Source organism: Peromyscus eremicus, chromosome 2 (assembly GCF_949786415.1).
Source record: "Peromyscus eremicus chromosome 2, PerEre_H2_v1, whole genome shotgun sequence".
NCBI classification, from domain to species: Eukaryota; Metazoa; Chordata; class Mammalia; order Rodentia; family Cricetidae; genus Peromyscus; species Peromyscus eremicus.
Genome location: NC_081417.1, coordinates 71,922,338 through 71,929,659, shown reverse-complemented (window position 1 = coordinate 71,929,659; position 7,322 = coordinate 71,922,338).

Sequence of the window (7,322 nt, the reverse complement as noted above, 5' to 3'; positions counted from 1 at the left end):
CTTCTCCCTGTAGCCAACCTTCTGCAGCTTCTGTTGCAGGCTCTTCCCACCCTCAGTCAGTGATCAGAGGGCAGAAGGAGACGGCTCTGTCCAGGTGGGACCCGCCACACTTTTCCATGTGGAGGAGGGATGAGACCGGCCAATGGCTCCTGTCTTTGCCCTACTTTTTTAGTGTTCTTCCTTGACACACAGGTGCAGAGGAAATAGCACCATTGCTGATTATCTGATTTCTGAAACTCATTTATTTGAATATAACATTAAAGTAAGAAAGGGATATATTGTAAAAAAAAAAAAAGAAAGAAAGAAAGAAAGGAAAAGGAGACAGCAACAAAATGAAAATATTTGCTCCCTCCATGTGTAAAGAAATTTGACACATCACTCAGGCACAGAACTTCATTTTGTTCTAAACCAAATGTTTGATGACAACTTGAGTTCCTAGGAACAGTATTGCATACGAGTGTTTTTGGTGCTGAGAGAGCAGGTTCATATGTGTCAACTTGGCAGCACGTGTATGAAAGATAATTTTCAGTAATGTTTGTTCCAGGAATTATATCACTAAAACATGCTTCATAGACATCCTTTCCAAAGTGTGCCAAAATAGAGAGGTTCAGTATTCATTTAACACTTTGATATGAAAAATAATCAACAACACCTTGTAAAGAATCAAAAATACATCAAAAAGAACTAAACACAAGGAAAATTTCAATCAACACTTAATTTTAAAAGATGTAACTGCAAAGAGTACAGTATATATGAAAAGGGGAAGATTTGTAAGATGTGTTAAATGGTAAAAGCAATTAAAAAGGGTACAATATGTAGCATGCTTCTGGTCTGCAGTAATAAAAAGGAATTATCTTTGTGTTGTGTATTTTCTTCTGGAAGAAAATGATAGTAAACTTTAATTGTTTGGTTTTTTTTTTTTTGGTTTTTGGTTTTTGGTTTTTGGAGACAGGGTTTCTCTGTGTAGCTTTGCGCCTTTCCTAGAACTCACTTGGTAGTCCAGGCTGGCCTTGAACTCACAGAGATCCACCTGGCTCTGCCTCCCAAGTGCTGGGATTAAAGGCATGTGCCACCACCATCCGGCAAACTTCAATTGTTAAGCACCTTTGTGGAAAGAGTAGTTGGAGAAGAAAGTCCTTCACTTTCCATTGAATTTCTCTGGCTTCATACACAGCTTATGTTTATTGTTTTTAAATGACAATAGGAGATATGGAAACTGTGTTTGTCTGAAGGTCAAGTTTTTGTTATATGTGTTTATAAATTATGTGCCTATACATTTTAATTTTTTTATTCTATATTTTTGAGAAAATTGTGTGCTCATATGCAATTGTGATAGCACACACAATGCTTTGGGGTGTATTTGTTTCTTTAGCCTCTTCAGCATTGTTAAGTAGGTGATAGACGAAAGTGTCTCAGTGTATTAATGTCTTTGAATAAGGAAGCAATTTTTTAAAGCAATATTGCATTAATTAATATAACAGGATGAGGTAGAGATTTTCGAAAAATGGGGTCTACTGCAATCACCTGGGAACTTTTAAAAATTCCAGATGATCAGTCTGCACACGATTGTAATGAAATCAGAATATATTGTAAGAGCAGGGAATAGACATAGACACACTTTTTAGTTTCCAAATGGTTTCTAATACATGGTTAGAGTTGGAAACCAGTTTGGGCTATATTTCTCAGGCTTGGACATACACAGGAATTACCCAGAATTTTGTTAAAACACTGATTTTGATTTCATACTTCTGAAGTCAGATCTGAATTCAAAGTTCCCGAGAATCTCCCAGTTTATGATGATAGTCGTCATCTGTGAATGAATTTGGAGGAACATGGTGCTGGTTGAGACCCTAGAAACAGTGGTTTCTGTGTAAGAATACAAGGCCTGGAAATCTAGGGAAAATATGAGTTGGAATATGAGACTGTAAGGTAAGTGGAAACAGGGAGTGTGATGGAAGAGTCCTGGAAAACAGATAGTGGACAGATAGGTGATTCCCAGGGTGACATTTGCTTTTGTCCTTAAGAATACCATTGCCCTTTGGAGCAACTTTGCTAAGTGTTACCATTATCTTAAGCAGCTAATGCAAATGTGAACAGTTGCAGAAGAAAGTGTAGATTTGTTCCCTTAGAAAATATAACTGCCTAATCACTTTACAGCTCTGAACGGTCCTGCCTCAGCAAGCACCTCTATACTGCAATGGTTCTATATATTTGGGAGGTGGTGTTAAGAACAATGAGCTAGCTCTACCAAATGGTAACAAGTATTTGTTCAGCACCCAACATATGCCAGGACCTTTCACTTGTATTATCTCACTTAATTTACAACAACTCTATGAGCTAAGTAAGTTACAAATTCTTGTTTTAGAGCAAGGAAACTAAAACTTTCAAGGATTTGATTTGTTTCCCAAGGTCACTTAAATACAAAACAATAGAGCTTGGGCCTGTTCTCGGATATCGTCACTCTAAGTTTAGTGTTCCATTTCAGCTAGCAGACTCTTAAGTTACAGAAACATCAGATAGGCTAAGATTTTCTAGGAAATAAACCTTTGATTACATCAAAAGTTGAAGATTGGTGTGTAGATCATAAACGTGGTTATGAAAAAGAGTGTTGCATATAAAGAACATGATTTGATGTGCAAAAAATCTAATCTTGAGAACTGCAAATGGTTTGCTAATGAATAATTCCTATTAAATATTTATTAATAAAGATACTATTTATTAATTAAAATATTTATTAATAAAAATACTAATTTGGTATTTAGACAGTTCTTTGACCTCAGAGCTTCTTAATATCAAACGCAATCTTCCATTTCTTACTCACTCACTAACCCCTACCTGCACGAGAGACTAAAGTTTATGTGCAAGTTGTCAGGGTTTCTCCAAAAGACCCTTATAATAAAGAGACCATATGGATAACCATGTGTGACTATGTCAAGAGAAACTGAGTTAAGGAGTGGACAGTGACTTGTCAGTCTCAGTGTTGAAATAAGAGGGTACAGAGACAGAATTCCCTACGTATGCACTTGGGGAATAGAATGAGAAGTGCATCAGAAATGATACACTTACACAGCAAAGTAAGAGAGATAGATGTTTGCTATCTATCACCTGCTTCTATGTCTTAGCTTGACTGACTAGACCTTGAATTTTTCCTAGAAGCTGATAAAGAGTTGTGGGAAGTTTCTTTCTGAAACTCCCCCAATTCCTGAGGGACTCTAATTGCAGGGAGGTTGTGGGAGGATATTAGTAATAAAACTCCATTCACATTCATTCTGGGATCCACAGAGACCTATCAGAAATGGATACTGGCCATTCAAATGAAAGTCCACTGTAGGCAACTAAACTATGTTTCCCACAGAAAGCTCAAGAGTTCACGGCTTAGTTTCCCCTTCTAGTGTCGCTATTGAGGGGTTGTCAGATCACGAGGGCTTGGACTTAATGAGTTAGTCCATTAATGGATTCCTCACTTGATGGTGGGTTTTAAGGCACTATGAACCCTAAGAGGTAGTCCTACTTGGAGGAAGTAGTTCCCTGGGAGCACTCCTTGCAAGGGTACACTTTGTCAATGGATTTTATCGGTTTCTTGGCTTCCTTACTGCCATGGTTTGAGCGGCCTTTACCATTTGCTTCTGCCTCATAGACCCAAAGCGATGGAGCTAGCCTGTTATGGGCTGAAATAAGTCTTCCCTCCTTTAACATTTTTGTCAGGTAGCTGTCACAGTAATAAAAAACCTACACAAATTGTACAGTTTAATTTTAATTTCTAAAAACCTTGCTTTAGTATATTAGATTGTTTTGTTTTTAGCTTCCCACCTTTTAAAAATCATATATTACTCTACAGCTTACAATGTACCCCTAAAGTTAATATTCATTTTCCTAGCTATACAGAGGCAAAGTAATAATTATTTTTTAAAGTTACTTGCCTAAAGTCTGTGCCTCTAGGTTTTTGTTGTGTTTGAAAGCACAACAACAGTACCACAGCTCTTCTCCCCCAATTCTTCTGTGATCTTGAGTCCTGAGTTGCCTGAAGCAGCTGCCTTAAGGCAGACTTACTTTACTCTTTATTCCACATGATTGAAAATGGTGTAGTAAAATGTTTCTAGTGCCGGAATGGTAAGAGCACTGTGGGCCAGATATCTATCAAAATCATACACAGTGCTTTCAGGTGGTGATGCAATTCAGGCTCTCTCTCTCTCTCTCTCTCTCTCTCTCTCTCTCTCTCTCTCTCTCTCTCTCTCTCTCTCTTTCTCCCTCTCCCTCTCTCCTCTCTCCCTCTCTCTCCCTCCCTTCCTTTCTCTCTCTTTCTTCCCTCCCCTTCTCTCTCTCTTTCTTCCCTCCTCTCTCATTGTCTCCCAGTTCCCCTCTCTGTCTGTCTCCCAGCTGTCATGCTGTAACCCAATCATAATGTACTTGCCTATATAGTATTAGTAGTGGCTCCAGGCTTCCTTTCAGCAATCGCTCGGGATTCTTCAACATTCTCTCTCTGATCTCCTCCCTCCCTCTTAGTTGCTTTTTTGTCTCTGCTTCTCCTGGCCTTTGAATTGAAGTGGTTTTATATAGAGTTGATACCCTTTGTGATTAGTTTCTGGCTTAGATAGATGGAAACTGTTGTATATGATAGAGGACATTGAGATGGAGATTGCTCCTTGGTCACATTTATTCAGCACCTTGGACAGACAACAGCTGCATAGCTTGGGCTCTGAGGAGCGTTCAGGTCTCAGCACCAGAAACAGACAGCACTGTAGGATCTCTGAGGAGAGGAAACCAGGCCCATGTGACAGAAATGGGGGGCTCTTCCTATATTTTTCTGAAAATGGAGGAGATCTTACAGAACAAGTCTGTAGCCAGGCTCTCTGATTCCCATGCAGGGGGCAGGGAACACTGTAAGCAGCATGTGTGACTACAATTCTCCTTTGAAATAAGCTCTATTTTCGAGGTCAAGTAAGAAGATCCAGAAGTGTGTTAGCTGGGAACTCATAGTCTCAGAGAGGCATCTGTTGGTATCTATGCAAGCTGGAAAAGCTGCTGCAGGTACAGTGGTGTGAGCTGCAGTTAGATTTTAGCTAGTCCCCAGTCAGTGCCTGGCTTTGAGAAGCAAAAGGGGCCAGCCAATGAATTGGTGTTTCAGTTGGTTGTGTTGAAGATATTCTCGTCAAAATGGATGCTGATATGCAAAGAACTACTTGTACCGTGACATCAGGACCAATATTTTCATTGCTACTATCAGGAGATGTGTATTAACAGTATTGAGGGAGTAGGAGTAAGATCCCTTACAGGCAGACAGATAGGAAGAGGGGCCCTAAACAGATAACAAAAATGGCAAACTTCCTGCTTCTTCCTCATACTTCTGACTGGAGACAAAGGCCTAATGGCCCATTCTTTTCCTTCTACCACTACAGCTCCCCTGCCTGTGGATCAGTGTGCAGAGTTCAGAGCTAGATCAGGATGTGTTTACTCCCTGTCTTTGTTCAAACTGACTAAGCATAAATTAGTAGAAGGAGATCCTCAGAGACCCTTAAACCACTGCTCTTCAGAGGATCTCTCTCTGCGTGCCTCACTGTATATATGTTCCTTCAACCCTAATAAAATCCTGTATTCAGTGACTGATTCTGTCTGCTGTGTCTGAAATTTTCTCTAGTGCCATCTGTAGAACTTGAGTTTTTTCCTGCCTTTTAATTCTTTAACTGGCAGAGAAAATGAACCTGATCAAGACCCTTAAATGTTAATAGTATGATCACAAGCAACCAGAGTAGCTAAAGGAAACATATTATACCTCATTTGTAAGTTCTGATCTTAGCTAAGCCTCATTTATCTTTTCTATCATCAGATAATAGGCTATTTCTGAGGATGTGAAAGCCTGAGGAAGAAGAAATTTGCCCCCAAAGGATGCAAATGTAACACGCTTTTCCCCTTTATTTAATTTTCTTGTTTCTTTTAGTTCCAAACTTTAGTATGCCAGGAAACTTTGGTCAAATGCCAAGAATAAAATTCAGTATGCAGTTCTTGCTATGAAAAACTAAATGCTGAAAAGGACAGAAAAAGTGTTTTTCAGGTCTATCCTTTTGATCTCAGCTATGTGAAAGCAGAGCTGATCTCCTCAGCACGTACTGGTCATGGCCATTTTTTACTACTTAAGTGTAAATTCTCATCTTTCCAATTAAATTATTTGATCTTTTCCATTTATTAGCATAATTGCCTTTCTGTTTTAGTTACTTTTTATTGTCACCTTCACAAACAAACATCTATTTTTTTTTTCTGTGTGTGAATGTTTTGTCTGCCTATACAGACTATATACTACTTGTATGCAGTACCATCAGAGGCCAGAAGAGGGAATCTGATCTCCTGAAACTGGAGTGAGAAATGGCTGTTAGCTACCATGTGGGTGCTGGGAACTGAACCTTGACCTCTGGAAGAGCAGCCCGTGCTCCTAACCACTCTTTCCATCTCTCCAGCCCCCTCAACATTTGTATTTTTGAAGGGCAAAACTCAAACAAAAAGAAAACAAAGATGCTGGTCTCATTCAGCCAGAGCAGCCTCCAGAACATTAAGTTTTCACCAAGGACAAACACAGCACGTTTCCCTTTTCCCGATTAAATGATAGGAGCTAAAAGCAGTCACCATATGATCTTAAAATAAAGGCTCCTCTAGAGTCAAGGAAATGTCAAGTCCTACAAGAGTAAAGTCTAAAATTAATCAGTGGCCATCTACTTCAAGAATTCTTGTTATGCAAAATTAATAAACCCTAATTAATTTAGGTCCCTCTAATCTTTAAGTTTTAAATTTTGCACTGTTAAGAATTAAATCCAGGGATTCATGCATTTTAGCAAATGCTATGCCACAGTCTACATCCCTAGCTCTCACTTAAGTCTTTTGAGTGAGGTGTTTTATTTTTGTTGTTGTTGTTGTTGCTAGTTTGACTCTCACCTAATATACTTTGGATAATAGAGATTTTGAAAACATCAAATGAAGACATTGTGTCTCCTTCAGCTAAGATCCCAGCAGGAAACAGAATCCATGCCCCAATTATTCAAATAAAGACAATTTAACGAAGGGGACACCTGAACACAAGAGGAAGAAAACAACAATCACTCTTAAGATCAAAAGTGTAGGAGGAGAGAATGAGTCATCCTACCTAGTGAGGGCTGAAACTACAGGGAATGAGGCTTCAGGTCAGGCTGCTCTCCAGAGAGTCACAGCCAGGCTGAGGACAAAAGGAAAACAGAAACGGAGAAAGAAGAAAATCTGTACTGTCTCCCTCCTCTCTCAGAGTGCCTGTCAGTGCCTCCAGGATCCAAGCACAGCTGGAAGCCTTGAGTAGGAAATGA